This window comes from Triturus cristatus, chromosome 1_2, assembly GCF_964204655.1.
Source record: "Triturus cristatus chromosome 1_2, aTriCri1.1, whole genome shotgun sequence".
Lineage (NCBI taxonomy): Eukaryota > Metazoa > Chordata > Amphibia > Caudata > Salamandridae > Triturus > Triturus cristatus.
This window is the reverse complement of record NC_140580.1, coordinates 385,567,851-385,585,243: the sequence shown is the minus strand read 5'-3', so window position 1 is coordinate 385,585,243 and position 17,393 is coordinate 385,567,851. Positions and strand designations below refer to the sequence as shown.

The following is a 17,393-nucleotide window of genomic DNA, read 5'->3' as shown; positions in this document are numbered from 1 at the left end:
CGCACTGGGAAAAGCTCCAACACCCACCGACCATGCACGCAACCTAGGGGTCATCCTCGACTCCACCCTCTCCATGACTAAGCAGGTCAACGTGGTCTCTTCCTCCTGCTTCAACACCCTCCGCATGCTCCGCAAGATCTACAAGTGGATCCCCCCCGAAACGAGAAGAACGGTCACCCAGGCCCTCATCAGCAGCAGGCTGGACTACGGAAAAGCCCTCTACGCAGGAGCATCGGCCAAACTCCTGAAACGGCTTCAACGCACCCACACACACAAGGCACTCCACAACACTGGACCAGCGTACCTCAGGCGACTCAGCTTCTACACCCCCACCCGCCAGCTCCGCTCCACCGACCTTGCCCTCGCCACAGTCCCCCGCATCCGAACAGCGACCTCCGGCGGCAGATCGTTCTACCACCTCGCCGCCAGGACCTGGAACACCCTCCCCATCCACCTACGGCAGACCCAAGACCTGCTGACCTTCAGAAGATTCCTCAAGAGGAGCTCTTCCAGCAGTAGCAGCATTATGCAAATGTGCAAATGGCACCACTCACAATGGGGGATCCAAGGCAAACCTTTAGAGGGTCCCAGGGAGTCCAGGAGCACGAAAAGGTTATGTTTGTGAAGACCAGGAAAGCCATTTACAACCAGACCCTAGAGAGGGAACCTATTACCGTAGGCGAGGTCAAGTGGAAGCGAGGTCCTGGATAAAGGCATACCATGAGAAGCAAAGGTTAGTGAGCCAGGGCCAGCCACAACAAAACCCCACGAACATCCCTTCTCCGTACCAAGCACAGGGTAATCAGAATGTACCATACACTCAGTCGCACACTGGTCCGCCGGTCGTCACACAACCGCAGCAGGGATCAAGCAATTGGGCGGGCACGGTGCAGCAGCAGCCACAGACAAACCAGCTCAGCAGGGACATGGGTCACAACCCCAGCAGGGAGGGTGACTGTGTGGGGGTGTAGCACCTTCAGGCAAATTATAAACCCAAAATCCACAGTAAAATAGGTCCCCCCCCTCAGTAAATAAAGACAGGAAATAATAATAATCCAACAACTTAACCCTCAGTAGTTCACCTTTAATGGTAAAGACAAAATGCATCCCCCTTTTTATGAACAGAAAGAACTACAGACCGCACTGGGAGTCCAAAACGTTTTTGCTTGCTTCCAGGAATTCAGGGTTGCTGTGGGCTGTGTCCACACTAAGTCAGGCATTGATGGTAATTCCGTGGGAGAACAGAATAATCAGGTTGCCTAAAGCACCTACAGAAACTAGGCCCCACTCTGCTGCTGATCCCCCAGGGCAGGGTTCACTGGCCACAACCCAAGGGCAGGGCAGTCTGGCGAGGGGGCTGGAAAAAAAACTGGTTGAAAACCAACACCCAGGTCCTTCAGCAAAAGTCTTATGGGACGCATTCCAATCACCAAGTCAAAAGGTCCCAATTTTCAGGCATCATGCCCACGCCCAACAATTTCTTCATGGCATGTAGTACCAATAGCGCCTCAAAATGCTCCAAAAGCCTTCAAAAAAACATGGAGGCCTCCCTTTCAGTTATGAACGAAGCCATCCCTGTTGGCAGGAACCAAAGTTTCTTCTTGCGCCTGGGATGGTAAGACCCCAAAACTCCAAAGCCCCCACATGCAAGAGTCAATACGCCAAGAGGCTTCGGTGTAGGGTGACAAGACACCCAGGATTTGCCCGGACAACCCGTTTTTAATTATCTGTCCCAGCAGATTTCAGTGGATCAAGCACTTATCCCAGGTTTTTAGAGACACTCCACTGAACTAGTCATCATGAGTATTGAGTATTGAGTTAGTCCTACTCCTATTTTTGTGAAAAGTCCAGATTTATTGGCTTTAGAAATTTGGTCACCCTACCTCAGCATAATGACGAGTTCAAGACTCCAGTCATTCACTGAACCTTTCAAGGCGGGGTGGGGCCAAGGAAGAGGGGGTGCCAGGGGCAGAGGCTTCCAAGTCTCTAACCCCGCTCCAAATGGATCGCAAGGCACCGGGTGCACCCCTTTCAAGATTTAACCCCCTTACAAGCATAGTCTGCTTACGCTGTTCCAATCTTGCAAGCAACCCAGGACAACAGTTAGCACTGAATTCAGACCCAACTGGGGCGGCATGGGCAGGAAGGAAAGAACCACTGAGCAGCCTCTGACCCTCTCCCTGCCGGGCAAATGAAACAAAGTTTGCAATTCAGGGAAACGCCCAAACTGAACTAAAAGGAAAAAACGCCCAAAATCAGCTCAAAAGTACGATTCCTGATAAAAGGCTGAGGGCCATGTTACACAACACGTGCTAGGAACAGGAAGGTGCACAAGCACCAAAATGTATTCGAATGGCATGTGTAAAACTCCAGGAACAACAAAAAGCAACACGCCCCCTCAAACATTTTCACGCATATATAGCGATACTGAACTACACAACGCATAGCAAGAGCAACCGAGGCTAATATCAACAAGCATTGGCATGGCCATTAGGTCTCGCCTTTGGGACCTTATGAGTGTTTAGCTAGAACTATTAGTTATGCCAATTGTTGTAATGCTGGTTTGTTATTTATTTTTTTGCTATGGTGTGGGGATATAATTAATGGGAGCTTGGACTTTGGTAACTAGTTATTAAATTCTAATGTGAGCAGCGGACAGACAGTAGATGAGAATAAATAAATGCCATATTCTAAGGGTAGATTAAGGTGGTGCTTAGTGATGCGGAGGTTACATTGCAGAGGTGATGCATAGGTTATGCTGAATGATAAACAGCCCTAATCCCTCCAAATTAATGTTTAAGGTCCTAAAGGACCTTATAACTAAGAGGGCCTCCGCGGCTGAAATCTGCACTAACTCTCATTGCGAGAGTCTGGCTTTGTTTTTTGTTCATAAGGTGCAAGCAATTTACCACTCTTTTCCAACTATCGTGCACTGCTTGGACTCACTTGATGGTCCTAAGTTCAATGATAGGATCCTGGATTTTTTGGCCCCCCTATCTGAGGAGGGTTTTGACTTTCTGAGCCAAAAAATTAAATCTGGCTCCCCTGCAGACCCCCTCAAACCGGCCCTATTTAAAAACATGCAGGCCATATGTCGTGCACCCTTGCTTGCCCTTATCAATATGTCACTGGGTTCAGGGACTGTACCCACCAAGTGGAAGCAAGCGGTAGTTACCCCCATCCTAAAAAAGCCTACCCTCGACCCCACAAAACCTGAAAACTATCGTCCCATCTCTTTGCTGCCGTGGGCTGCTAAAGTCATCGAAGCCCACGTGAATGGGATCCTGGCTGACCATCTCGATAAAGCTAACATCTTGGATCCCACGCAAAATGGTTTTCGTAAAGCCCACAGCACGGAGACTGCCTTGTTATACATGGTTGAACATCTGCGCTCCGTGCTGGACACCGGACAAACAGCGGCACTCTTGCGGTTAGATCGGAGTGCCGCCTTTGATACGGTGTCACACGATATCCTGTTGCGGCGGTTAGAGGAAGCTGGGGTTAGGGGGTTGGCATTAGGCTGGTTCCGCTCCTTCCTTTCCAACAGATCCTTTCAGGTTGCGATACCTCCCGGTAAATCCACCTCTCACCCGCTCACCCTGGGGGTCCCACAGGGTTCATCTCTGAGCCCCACTCTCTTCAATCTTTACGTGAGGCCGCTGGCTGCGGTAGTCAAAGGCTGGGGCTTGACAATGGTGTCCTATGCTGATGACACGCAGCTGGCGGTCACACTAAGTGGGGACTCAGCTTTGGACGCCCTCAACTTCTGTGAGGGGTTGCGCTCGGTGGCCAATTGGATGAGCCAGAATTGTCTCCAATTGAACACAAAGAAGACAGAGGTGATGGTGTTTGGGAAGCAACCTGGATGTTGGAATGACAGCTGGTGGCCCCCCGAGTTAGGAATGATCCCCTCTCCTGCTATGGAGTTTAAAAACCTCGGGGTCTGGCTGGACCCTTCACTTAGTTTCATTTGCCATACTAAGAAGGTGGCTGCCTCTTGCTTTGGCATTATTAGGAGTATCAGGCCGGTGCTTAAATTTTTCGATGCCAGCACTAGACAGCTTGTGGTCCAGGCATCGGTACTATCCAGGATAGACTATGCCAGTGCTCTGCTTGCAGGCACGAACAAGGCTGAACTTCTGCGGTTACAACGAGTGCAGAATGCCGCCGCAAGAGCGATATTTGGGTTGCCCAAACGTTGCTCAGTGTCCGGAACACTGCAAACACTCCATTGGTTGCCTATTGCGCGGCGGATCGAGTTTAAGGTGCTTTGCCTGGCCTTTAAAATCTTGAAAGGCTTGGCTCCACCTATTCTCATGAATCTCCTGACTCAATATATCCCCTCTCGCTCTTTGAGATCGATGGGCCAGAATTTAGCTGTTGTTCCCCGTTTTCTGTTGAGCAGGACTGGAAGCCGCTCCTTTCGAGTAGTAGCCGCCAAGCTCTGGAACTCTCTCCCTAATGACATCCGTGCTTTGGAAGACTTAACCAGGTTCAGACGTGTCATCAAAACGCTCCTTTTTAATAACATTAACTGACGTTGCTGCATTTTGTGATGTTGAGTTCACCTTTCTTGGCGCCAGGACGCCCCTTTGCTGGGGCAGCTGTGCGCGGTACAAAAACCATTAACATAACATAACATAACATATGTAGGTGGTGTTGAGGTCTTTCTGAGTGATGCCAAGTGACGCTGAGGTGGTGCTGAGTGATGAGGAGGAGGCGTTGAGTTAAGCTGAGGTGGTGCCAAGTTCTGTTGAGGTGGGGGTGCTGGTGGTCGCTTAGGTGGTGCCTGAGTATTTTCCACATCACGGTCCATTTCCAAGTAATATAATTTGTGTTATTGAGCCAAAAAAATACAATACTTGTGTTTGTATTATGCTTAAAGCAATAGAGTTAACCTAAATATAACCTTGGGTGTTAAAGCAGCTACTGTGCCCAAAACTGAACTCCAGGAAACAAATTCAGTTTCACAAGCAACAGGCCCATACGTTTTCATTGTTTATTGCTTACCATTAAATATTTTAAAATTCAACAAAACTGTATATCAGCAAGTTATCATGTGGAATAATTTAAAATCTATTTCTGAGCACACTTCCTTTGCGACCTGTGAAGATTGATGTAGCTTTTTTTTTTTTTTTTTTTTTAAAGAGTTTTCTTGTAAATTAATTTTAAAATCGGTAGTCCTTTTGAACTTTAAAGAAAGTTAAAGATGTGGCACACCTGTTTTGATAGCACTATAAAGAGAATTCAACATTTACAGAACGTATAGTAGTTTTAATTAATTTCTTAGAGTCTCTCCCCTTCTTTGTCAAAACCGGTGCCAGGATTGTGTCACATATGGCCTAGGAAAGTACAAAATCTGTTGGCTTACTCTTGAAATGTTCTAGATGGAACAGATGAGCCAAAATATTAGCATGGCTGTAACATTTGTCATCTCCTTTACTAGCTGCATTTTTTGTCGTCACAAAACACAGGATGTGAAACCAGCAACCGAGAAAATCCCTGGTTCACAAATCTAAAATTCTACAGCACTAGCAATAAAGGCACATCTGTTTATTTCTGTACAACTTAAACCTTGTATACATTTACACTGCACAATCACACCAAGAAACAGCATCTTGTACTAACCTGATGTACTCAACTATGGATTACATAGAAGGAAAAGTGCAAGATCGCCAGCTGCTGCCGTTGCAGTCTCCACCCCTCAGAAGGGTCTCAAAGGTGCATTGTTTGTGCCGGTCCCGCATCTTTTACTTTTAACACATTTTACAACTATGCCTTGCTAAGCCAGCAACCGTCGGCCGATGCAGTTCAAAACTTCATAACCCAGGAGACGAAGTGCTAGGTTAAAGCATCTGCTGCAATCCTAGTGCCCCAAAAAACAACACACAATTTGAGGGAAGTACTCGTGCATGTTCAATTGCATGAAAGTGTTACACATTCGTAAATACTCAACCACCAGCTCACAAGAAACATGCCTAAATCAAAACCACAATGCCCGACCATCCACAGTAATGAAACACACATGATGCATGGTGTCTGTGTTCATCAAGCCCCAATACCCACAAGGTGAAGGGAAGTGCTTGTTCACAATGTGGCACTGCTAAAGGGTCAAATGAAGCACAGCACCCATCAGGCGGGAACCACATGAACCATGTTAAAGAGTAAAGTCGCATTTAAGAATGTAAACAAGCATGGCAAACTAACTGGCCGATGCACGCAGGAAAGATTAAAAACACAGATGATGCAGGGTGTCTGAAGCGGGAGGCATGCTCATCGTGCCCCCAAAAGCACACACAGTTAAGGGAAGTGCTCGGTACACGTTCACAGTGGCCTTTATAAACCACGAGATGAAGCGTGGTATCCGTGAAGTGGGTGCCACTCTGATCCTTCGCCAAAAAACACACACATTTTAAGGAAGTGCTCGTGGTCTTTCACAATGACTCGCTAGGTGAAGCAACCCTTAGCTGGGGCAGTTTTAAGCGTAATAACCCAGGAGACAAGGAGGCACTGCAGCTGCCGTCCTGCGCGCCGCTGTTCGCTCCCCTAAGCAAAAACGCTGTGGGAGTGAACATTTGCAAAAGAGGTGGGACATGCGCCCGCCTTTAGCCATTTGCAGGCTACAGTAACAAAATGGCACAGGCAACAGTCAACCCAAGTTTAGAGTGCTTACAAGATACCTACCTAAAATGGAGTAGCCCCAAGCAGGAAAATATCTATGGGGAAGCAGCCGCACAGCAACCTCACTCTTAGGCACGTACCGGGCGAAGGGCACTTGGCAAAACTAGTGCCACACAACGCCCCAATTCTATCCCTTCCTGTACTAATGGGACAGGCTCACAAACATACCCAACACTGATCTGATCACGCAGAATTGTAATGTCGAAGCTGCAAAAACCACCCAAGTAGGAATGTGGCGGGGGCTCAACAGCTTATAAAAATAAGATATGTCTAGAGAGTAATGATAATTTTCACTCCCCAAACCACTAAAAGACGTTTCTAACAGGGGTTGACTTTTGATACCTCACTAGATCGAGACTAGTAGGTGGACGGGATTACAACTCTGTGGTAAAATACAGGGTCTACGAAATCATTAACAGAGCATTTGTGACCAGTTGAGTTAACAAACAGCACAGTTCTTTCGAAACAGGTAACAAAAACAACAAGTGCACCGAAGCCAATTTTCCCCATCAGCCCCCAATATCCAAAAGGAACAAGCATTTGCAATGCAATAGGTCTCGCAGTTATACGAGTTTGAGCTATTGGCATTGTAAATGACAGTGCCTTTTATTTATGTTTTAAAAAAAAAAAAAACTTAAATAAAAAGCATTGTCATTTACAATGCCAATAGCTCAAACTCCTATAAATGCGAGACCTATTGCATTACAAATGCTTTTTTTTTTAAAAGAATTATTATTGCCAAAAACATCAGCAAAAGGCAGCTTTTTCTCCTTGAAAACTGTTGTTGAAACAGCACAATAGTTATATTGTTACAAAAGGAGCAAATATGTTGTGAATACGGTTTATGGAGCTAAACGTTAATATTCATAACACCTTGTTATCCTTGTGGCCTGGATAACTCGGTCAGCTTGATGTGACTATGCGGATTTGCGAGTGAGCTAGAACTTACCAACAGTTCTTCGTTGAAGAAAAGCAGACAATAAATCACATTTTCACCAACAAGCCCGAGAAATTGAAGTCCAGACACATCTGGAGTAAAGGAAAATCCAGTCTGTTTTGCTAATAGTAATTTATTTAATGGTGAAGATCTCAGACAGGCAGTCACCCATTGATCCGCCAGACACACAAGAAAGCACACACAGATGCCAATCAGGGGAGACAGGGAGACAAGAAGCTGCACAAATCGCAATGGAATAATGAATTCCCTGTGAAGACTCCACTGTTGTAAGTCAACAGGATATGCAGGATAACTTACCTGGGGGTGGGGGCTGTTAAGTGCTACAGATGCACATGTGGACATGACCAGTGTCTCCCTGATTGTTTTCCCGATTAGAGCGACGAGAGACAAACACTACCATCAACAAAAGATACTGGAGACAAACAAATACTACCATACAAGGGAGACTGCTGTAAAAAACACACGCTCTCATGGAATACTTCATGGGAAAGAAAAAATAATTCCTGAAAAGCGAGCATTTAGGGAAGAATAGAAGGAGCTAATCAGAGAGGTGGTAAGGAGGACAGGCTCCACAGGAGGAACAATAACATGCTGGGGGGGGGGGGGGCTGGAACAAATGAAGCCAATAGAAAGCAAGCGACTGTGAGCGACAAAACGCAGAGCCAGTTGGGAAGCAATGGGCCGAATGCATTCTCAGGTAAGCTTTCAGCATGTCCCCAGTTTGCGTTTGCAAACAGACTACGAATTTCTAGTCTTGGGAGCCATACTGGCAAAATGCCAGATTGTTCACTGGCTGCACCCCTAATGTCCAAATGAGAGGGCATGGGAACGGCATTAGTAGAATGTACCACAGCTAAACGATCTTAAATTAGGGCTACCAGAAAAGAGAACAGTCACAGAGGATTTAGCCGCCTTTGCAGAAATAATATTTAACTTCTCAGACCTCCGTAGACTCGGAGGTGTGGCGCGGCCGGTGATGCACGCATCTGTACCCTGGCAGTGTCGGAATACTAGCGTGGAGAGTGCAGACATTTGCAGGGTGAAATACTATTATAAAATATAATGGGGTGAAAGGTATCAGAAACGAAGGTGAAGAAAAAAATATTTTTCATGTCTCTTCCCCTTACAACGTGCACTTGACAATAAGAATTTCTAACGTATTTAATGTTTATCGAATATAGACATTTTATAAGAAAATTATAAAAGTATAAAAAACAATTATTTCTTAGCACCAAAAATCGTATAAGCAAAATACTAATGGAAGTTGTTCTATATGGTATTAAGTTAATGCTGCGCTAGTCGATTTAAATTGTAAAAAGTTAACACTGCAGCTTCGTTATGTTTTTTTTCCTCTAAAGGCGTAAACGTTTTACAGATCTCCCGGAAACTCGGGAAAGACCACGATTGGAGGGTTAGATTGAGCTCTTCGGTTCATGGCGTTGGAAGTTGGTAAGAGTCTCACGGTTGAATGAGGCTGATAGGGCGACGGGGAGCAGCTGAGCAGTGCAGGATCTTACGGGAGGTTCTGCTTCAAAAAGTGTGGAATGCGTATATTATTGTTGTAAGGAGGCGTTTTAAAACAAGCCCGGCGGAGCGTGGCGCGCGCTTGGGGGCGGGGGAGCGCATTCCAGGCAGGGGAGAGGACCCTTTTAAGTGCTTCCAAAAAGCAGATGATTGCATGGCGGCACGATGCGCGTGATTGTGCGCTTGCTAGCCATGCAATCTGATTTTTGGGAGCACTTTTCAAACCCGCTTACAATAGTCTCGCTTTGCGATCGCTTACGCGATAGCAAGGCGAGACCTAAAAAAGACCTTTCCAAACTTACGTCAATGGAAGAAGGAAAAACCCACGGGCTCTCGGCTAGGGGTCTGCGCAACACCCGCGTGGGTGCACCATCCCAACGTACAGTTGAACCCTTCCATGGCAATGACAACCTTGAACTAAATACTGCAAACATTTTTGAACTGGTCAGAAGAAAAAAGCCACTGGAGGGGCACATATGACTCCCAGGGGACCAATACCTCGAACTACAGTATCACAACAAAAGTTATGTATGATCTGCCTACTATGGCTAGTCCCACACTTGAGTACTACTGAGGAACTGCTGAAGTCAAACGATTCACTAATGGAGAACTACAGCGTCTACATAGGGATCTCTCATACATGACCATCAATTACACTAAACAGAACACCAGCATTCCACATGCACTGCACAGCGCCCTTTTACATAACACACGGTATCAACACATGACCACAGTCAGCTCCCAAGCATCAGCTAGGTCATATCTGTGCTCACTGATCCCACACGCAGTAGGCGCAGATAGGTTGTACTTTTTCCAAGAAGTTGCCCTTGAAAAAACAAAATGCTTCATACACCTCTAGCTATGTATAATAAAGGCAAAGATCCAACCCAACAAGATTGAACTACACAGGGTAGTTGTAAATCCGACCAGATACCAACCCAACAGCGCTATACTTCTTCACTGAACCCACCATTATCCAAACTAAACTGGACAGGATGCATAGGAAAACTATCACTTGGCACTGAGAATTTTGAAGGTAGAAAAGCCCCCAACTCAGTGCACAAACACATCCTTTCCAACATCCACCTATGGACAGAGTGGCGCTCAGTGTACCTAGAGCAGCCTTTTTAAACAACAAGTGGACTCCTGACATGGAATTCCTGTGTAGGGCCGTCAAACTTGGGGATAAAAAAGGGAATGGATCGCGGGGGGAGAGTTAATGGAAGTATGACTAACCCTTGTCAGGATATCTGGGACGCCAAGGAGGGTGGATACACTTGGCTAGAAGGAAAAGGCCAACCACTGACTGTACGGAAACTTACACTGTATTCCTTATTTTTCAGAGGAAAAGGAATGCTTCTGATGGGCACGAATGCTAACTCCGGAGCAATACTACATATTCTAGATATGTATTGGGGCACCTCCCCGCTTATGGATTTTTATAGGCAGTGCGGCGAGCATGCCTATACTCAGCCGATTCACGGAAGGAGAGAATTGTGTCCCCTGGTCACACTGCACACTCCGATCCTGGTCATTCCTGGAGAAGAGCTAACAGACTTGTACCAGCACCCGATAAGGAAACAAAAACCTCTTGCTGCATCAAGCTCGTGGAAGGAGAGTGGCAGACTATTTTAGCTGGGCTCTGTTCAAAGACATTCCAGAACAATTTACTCAGATCAAAAAAGTAAAGCTAAGGGCATGGGGGTCGATACCCTTCTTCAGCCTGAAGACAAAAGTTAATGCCTGCTGGTTGCAAATAACCCGGTGGGAAATGCACCAAATGATGAACAGCACTGAGCGCGGCCTCAATTCAGTCAAGGAAGAGATGCGAGCCATCCACCTCATGGTAAGGCAGCAACATTATGTACTGGACTTATTGACCGCAATGGTGGGAGGGGGTCTGTGCCAATATCAGCGCCGCCTGCTGCACGTTCATCCTAGGGAATGACCTGAACAATGGAACACTGCCGCTTGCCATTCAAGCCCCGCATAACCTGCAAAGAAGAGGGGTTTTCGAATTGGCCCTCCTGGCTCCCATGGTGGATATCTGGTTTATGTAAATCACTGTTCCCAGTTATCAGGGTGTTTCTATTGGTAGGCGGGGTTATACAATTGGGGGGGGGATTACCTTCTGTAAAAACTAAGTCCTCAAAATAGGTAGAATGCAAGTAAATAGGAAGGTAGTGTTTGGCCATAGCGGACTTAAGGAACAAGAGGCCCCAAGTACAGTAATTGTCAAAAAGCATGAGTCAGGTAGTGTAGTTGAAAAATCAACTAGAGGGGGGGGGATGTTAATATGTCAAATCGATACATAAATCGATGAAAATGAAATATCGTCTCTATTAACAGAATCGCCAATTGTGAACTCCACATCAACCTCAACTTGCAAATATATAGTTAGGTAGGCCCTGAGACCTAGGCCCGGGAATTGTCGATAGGTAACAGGTGAGGAGGGTGCATAGCTGGCAGGCAAACACTCAGGCAGGAAACTCTTGATCAATACCACAGATAAGCACAGTGACATTACAATGGACAGGGGAGACTGCCTCAATAAAGCACACATTGCCGGAGGGGGTATGTGCACTCTTAAAAACACCATCAAGTCAGATGCCACAGGAGTTAGGAACACATAGCCAATCAGGACCTACCACACAGAGTGATTACACGCTCCCCACGTCAGACTTCTGGACACGTTAACCACTGGCCACACTGTCCACGCGAGGTCGAGACCCACCAGTAGTAACCATTTGACCATTAATTTAGGACTCTAAAGGCAGCAACCAACATCCCTCACTATATACGGTACACAGGAAACTTTAATGACTTGCTGTATTTTGTACACAAGGACACAAACCAAATGTAAATTGAGACATTCCTAGACCTAGTGCCTATAACTGTTCAACTAAACAAACTGATCCTGTTTTGCCAAACACCTCTTGACTTCAGTGTTTTCTAAGTAACACATTAAGATATAACAAGAAGTAAATTAAGATGATATTTTCCCCTCCACAACGGAAACACCCAATACTGGAAAATCAATCATCCATCAACACTTTTTGTTCCCCCTACATGGTAATATTCAACAGCTGCAGGACGCAAGAGCTCAGGTAGCTCCCTAAAATAAAGATCAACAGATTGGGACCGTCATCCTAAAAAGTACCCAGAACAGTCAAGTAAGTGGCATAATTTTAAATTAAATATTAACCTTGGTGGGACCAAGCATGTGACATTGGCGTCTCTCTTTCTAGCCCCATCTAAAATCATAGGTCTGTATTGTGACGGGTATCTCCAGTGACTAACAGTACACATTCAAAAAGCTGAAATAATCCCTGACTTAACACACGCATAGCACCATCCCTCCGCCCATACAATCCCTACTTCTAACAGACAACAACGATCAAAGAATCTCACTTTTACCCACATTTTGCACCAGTGCTGATCTTCGGTAATTGTGGCCAGTTCATGGTTGCAACCAGAAATAATATGTACAGTTGTTTTTTTAGTATATAGCAGTGCGTTTAATTCTGTATTGCATATTAGTTTTAATGTGGTTTTCTTTTCCTTACTTCTCTATATATTGCAATAATTTTAAGTAAACCAAACCTGAGAGAGGGTGTGGACTCTCCATGGAAAGAGGTCTTCACAATGAATGTGTCACAAAAGTGAATTAGGCTCTATTAAAGTTTCAGTTGTTAATAAGCATTGACAAAGAGAAAGGTCCGGTTTTCATGTGATAAAGCATGGAACCCCAGGTATGAAAAAACAGATGGCAATAATAGTAGTGGTATTGGTGTTTACTATAATGGTGTTGCATGGTGGCGAGTGAGAAGTAGCAGAGGGATGTCTTTAGCGAGGAGTCGAGGAAGGGGCATTGCCAGACAACAAACAGAAACAGCAAGGAGTAGGAGAACCGTTAGCAAGGCGTCTTTAACTAGCGTATCAGAAGGTAATTTTAAGTGTATTGCCTTAACACAAATCTACCACCATATCATACCCACATCTTTTCCTTTCCAAATTTAATCTACAACTCTAGTCACACTATTGTAACTGGCTCACAGCCATCCATTGGTAGATGTCACAAGTCATGCTTGCTGAATATCTAGAAAACTGGGGTCTTGTATGTTTTCTTGCACTTCTGTATCCTTCCATCTTACTACCTGGTTCTTTGTTACTCCCAACTTCCTGAAATTCACCCTGGCAGCTAGAAACGCGAGGGTTCTCTTTAGCCCATTTATGTTATTAAGTCTTTATTACAATTACAGCTGCCGCAGCAGGCTTTTGCCTGCATAAGGAAAGATGAGCTCACTTACACTATTCAATAAAACCAAAAAATGTTTAGTATCAGCTCATTGTGTTCAGTAGACATTATTACATTAGCCTTCTTGTAGGCCTCTAACACTCCTACCCACCACTAGACAAGGTTTGCTACCTGGGGTCTACACCTTGCAGAATCCCAAAGGATAAAAGTCCTTTGGACAAGTAACCCGAATAGCAGAGCTTTCTTAAGTCACTGGTTAGTTTGCCACACAGCACTCCCTCTGTGCCTCTACAGCTGGATATGGGATTTGAGAACGCATCTGAAGATAAAGATAAATCTTTGCTATACCGGATGTGCAATTGGCACACCGAAGACTAACAGTTTAGAATCGCTTTTGGAATCGCACTTGTAGGCCACAAGTATCCCTTAAAGCATTGAGAAAGAGAGATACTAGTCTTATGTTCTAAGGACCAACTAAGGCACAAGTAGTTGTGGTGCTCATCATTCTTAGACCTTAAGTCCACAATAGTCTTGGAGCCTTTTTTTGATTTTGCCGAACCCCATATGCAGCTTTATGGTAAATTCGAATACACCAATCTCCCTCAAGAGGGATTCTGCACAAAATGGGATTCTTCATCTCTGTCTGGTAATGATATATGTACAGGGTGTAGTGCAACAGATGAAACCATTGAACATGTTCTGTTTTTTTGCACAGCATATAACATCCAACGTAGTAAATGGATAGCACCTGTATGTTGCTCGATTGGCCAGACACTACCCATCGGCCTTAAGAGTTTTGAGGGCGGACACTGGAGAGGTATACGTATTTGGCATATCCAGATTCCCTCTGTCCATGTGATACCAGACAAAGAAATTGTCTAATAGAAATGGTAAACGTAGTTACTAAACCTTATTTATCCTTGATAACTGGTAGAGTGGGCAATTCTTTTTTAGCGTAATTGATGTTTGAACTATTCACGAAGGGCGAGAAAGCAAAAGAGACACAATTGATGGACGGAATGCAGAACAAATCAATTCATTCACCCCCAGTCAAGAGAACTGGGTTAAATCGATCATTCTTTTGCTCACCATGCCACCCCAGTTTAGACCTGGCCATATGCAAATCAGTCTTGACCCTGTGCCTCATGGGAACAGTCCAGCTCGAACTGCCAAGCCAGGTCCTCCCTAGACCAGAAACAAGCATCCTAGGACCGGTTTCAGGGTTTCACCCCTCTTCAGCAAGGATAGCTTGTTTCCAGTGGCACAGTGAGCCCAGGACCCACGTCTGGGTATACCTGGCGCACTTAAGGCGAGAAAGCAAGAGACACACAATTTGATGGACGGAATGCAGAACAAATCAAAACATTCACCCCCAGTCAAGATCTGGGTTAAATCCATCATTCTTTTGCTCACCAGGCCACCCCAGTTTAGACACGTCCATCAATTGTGTGTCTTTTGCTTTCTCGCCCTAAGTGCGCCAGGTATGCGCAGACGTGGGTCCTGTGCTCGCCATGCCTCTGGAATCAAACTATCCTGGCTGAAGAGGGGTGAAACCCCCGAAACCGGTCCTAGGATGCTTGTTTCCAGTCCAGGGAGGACCTGGCTTGGCAGTTCAGGCTGGACTGTTCCCATGAGGCACAGGGTCAAGATTGATTTGCATATGGCTGGGTTCAAACTGGAATGGCATGGTGAGCAAAAAAACGATGGATTTAGGCCTAGATCTCTGTACTAGGGTGAATGTATGACATTGTTCTGCATTCTGTCCATCAACTGTTGTTTTTGCATTTGAACTATTCACGAAGCACTTTAGATCGTACAGCCACAAATTTTATATAGAATGTATAAGGATGTATTTAAATTGTCTTTAAATTATGAAACTGAATTTTATATTGGTTTTATATGGTTTTAACGCAATGTGATGGTTACACATTTATTTTAATATGTTCTTGTTATAGTGCAAAATTCACGTGTTTATGCGTTAATGGGTTTGAACCCGAATACATTTGTTTTGGAAAAGGCAGAATTCAACAATAACAGCGCTTCATCAATTATGGCACTCCCATTGGCCTAATCCCAAATACAATTTACCCCGTAGTCGTTTAGTACAGAGAAGTGATAGTTACGCTGCGAAATAAAATCTCAGACACTGAGAACAGAACTAACACCACTAGAGAAAAGAAAGGCGATACGAGGCGCATGGTCTTTTAACAGAGATGATTCAACTTCTGATAAAATGTCCCGTGGGAGATTCATGCTTATTATACCAAGAAGAGCTGGAACTTGATAGTGAGTAAGTAAATCATGAAACCAGGCATTTAATACCGCTGCTTGGTAACGAAGAGGAATATAAACCACCAAATATAGTTTAGAAATTTAAGGAGACGAGGAATATTGCATAATTGTAGAAAATGCACTTGCAAAACAAAATAAAAAAAGCATATCAACTTTGTGACGTGCTTCTTCTTGAAGTAAGGGGACAATACCGTCAGCAACAGACGAAGTAATCTAAACTACAGCCAGCCTCTCCTAAAGCATAAGCAGCGTAAAGAGAGTGGGGCTAACTCAACTGGGTGTTAATTAAGTGAAGGCACCCGGCGTGCGACGTGACAGCTGTGCAGTCACGTTGCAGTCCTAGCGGGCACCGGCCCCACTCTATAAATCCACCAATGTCAATCAGCAAATCGACTAAAGCGGAAGGGTTGACATCCAAGATAGCGCCCACTACCAGGATTACCTGGAACCAGAGGGGTAGGCATGGCTGTCTAAATAGAGAAAATCATCAAAAGTGTTGGTACGTCGCAAAAGGGTCTACCCCCGCCCAAGTATGAACCAACTTACTTTCAGGTGGGCGACACCGTGGGGCTCAGCAGCTGTAGTTTCGCCACTCTAGCTCTTTTCAAAAACACCCAATCCCGCCCGAAGGGGCGCGCGCTGCCTCATGGGAAGGTTGCTAGGGCGAGCACTGTAAAGGAGGGGCCTATGTCGTACAGATCCTCGGTTGCTATGTGCACCGTCAGGTTTCACTATAGTCGTAGCCACACGTGATGTAGAAAAATGACTAAAAGAAGTCCAACCTACCAAACGATGTGGAAACAAATCGAGCATCCAGAACTTGAATGAGCCCAACGTAATCTAATCATCAAACTTTCCTTATTATTTGCCAGCTACGGTGTTATAATAAAGAATGCAGGGGTTCGTATGAAGGGGAGAGGATGTGGTCCGTCGGCTGCGCTGCCGCTTCTGGTGCAGGAAACCAGGGTTCGAGCCTTGAGGTCGTGTCCACATCCTGTAATTCTGGGCAAATCACTGAATCTCCCCGTACCTGAATGTGTAATGTAAATACAGTGCAATGTAAAGCGCTACAATACTTTCGGGTGGAGTTCGCGCTATATAAATATGCAAAAATATAAAACCCATTTGGTAAAAGTGGTGGGAATTTGCCCACCACTGAATGGAATGGTATATTGTAACCTACCTATTCATAAATGCCAATTGGCCCGACTCCTGCGGGAAATTCCCATTTTTAAAGCCAAAAGCTGCTTTATTATTTCATCCTCCTGAAATTGTCCAAGCTACAATTGAAGTCGAAGGGAAAATATTTTTCCCAATTTTTTTCAAAATCTCCCACTTTACTGTTCTAAAATGTTGTCTCGTATGCTTATTTAATAAAGCATACATGCCGTTAAGGGCAGACAAGAGGAAGATTCAAACAAAATAGTCGTGAGAATGAAGATTCTATTAAGGACACGGAGGCGAGGACTATGCTTCTCACTTCTTTACTAGGAAATGCTAAGCAGCCAATCAGCTTACAGTAAAAAACATGAACACTCTGAGTATCACCTGACAACCATAGAGAATCCCCTATAAAGGGACCTTTAGAGAATACTACATCCTCTTTCTTTGGTAAGTAACTGTTAATGGAAGAAACACAGTCCAACATTTGAAGAAACTTGTAAAGCCAAACAGCGCGAT

At 45.1% G+C, this 17,393-nt stretch overlaps 1 protein-coding gene across 1 annotated transcript in view; it reads right to left on the bottom strand.

Moving 5' to 3' along the window:
- The window catches only part of KIF20B (kinesin family member 20B), a 556,993-nt gene extending 540,567 nt beyond the window's left edge, over positions 1–16,426 (bottom strand). The window contains exon 1 of the mRNA XM_085621389.1: positions 16,260–16,426. The gene's annotated coding sequence lies outside the window, so the exon portion shown is untranslated. The remainder of the gene's footprint in view (positions 1–16,259) is intronic.
- Between the last annotated feature and the right edge of the window lie 967 nt (positions 16,427–17,393).